We start from the raw sequence: 866 nt of genomic DNA, 5'->3' as shown, positions 1-866 counted from the left end.
CTGTTAGATTTATTTAATAAAGTGCACACTCCTCAGGCTAAATTTAGAAAGAGGACAAAATGAACACTTTCTCATCTGGGCCAGTGGTGTTCCAAAGACAAAAGATTCCTCAGTCTTAAAACACGGCAAATACCATGTTCTTTCTAATAGTTAGATGCTAGAAAAAGGCAAGTGGATCCTTAAAACTCAGACACTATTAAGACCTACTATCAACAGAGTAGATCTTAAAGCGGAAACAAGAAAACACCAGCCTTTTAAGTTCTTCCTGTCTGAAGATAAGAATAAGAGGTGGTAGAGTTCTTTCTTACTTGCACCCAAAGTGTAAAAGCAGCAAAAATATCTTAAACAAATATGATGAGGAAGCCACACTTCTGGTCCACTCTGTTTTGTTTTGCTTCTAGGGATGTGTCTCACTCCGAACCTTTGCTTTTTGTTTTCTCTTTTATATACGCTAAGAACCTGAGAGTCTTAACCTTTTCTTCTACCTCTCAACCAATAAATAGGACAAAAGAACATTTTTATTTTTTTATGTATTTTCCATTCAAATTTTTAAAAAAGAGATAAGTAAGCTAGTTCAGTTCATATGTCTCACAAAAATCACTTTCCAAATTAAACTAAATTGTTTGTGACCATAAACAGAAAAAACACCGTACTCCATTAGCACCATCAGACATTTCCACCTTAATGTTACCAAACATAACAGGCCTAATGTCAGAACTATTAAAAATGTTAAAAATCCTCAACCCCACTCAAAATGCATACCAAAGTTCAGGTAAAGGAAAAAAAAACAGAAACAACTCACCATTATCTTTATTTTCTTTCAAAAACCCATTAACAGCACATTGGAATTTAAAAATAGTGTCATC

The 866-nt window shown here is 33.8% G+C and overlaps 1 long non-coding RNA gene across 1 annotated transcript in view; it reads right to left on the bottom strand.

The window, feature by feature from the left end:
- LOC112066510 (uncharacterized) overlaps positions 1-866 on the bottom strand; it is a 12,987-nt gene extending 12,121 nt beyond the window's left edge. Inside the window, exon 1 of the long non-coding RNA XR_008618782.1 lies at positions 803-866. This is a non-coding gene — a long non-coding RNA (uncharacterized lncRNA). The remainder of the gene's footprint in view (positions 1-802) is intronic.

This window comes from Physeter macrocephalus, chromosome 12 (genome assembly GCF_002837175.3).
Source record: "Physeter macrocephalus isolate SW-GA chromosome 12, ASM283717v5, whole genome shotgun sequence".
NCBI lineage: Eukaryota > Metazoa > Chordata > Mammalia > Artiodactyla > Physeteridae > Physeter > Physeter macrocephalus.
This window is presented reverse-complemented; position numbering and strand designations above follow the sequence as displayed.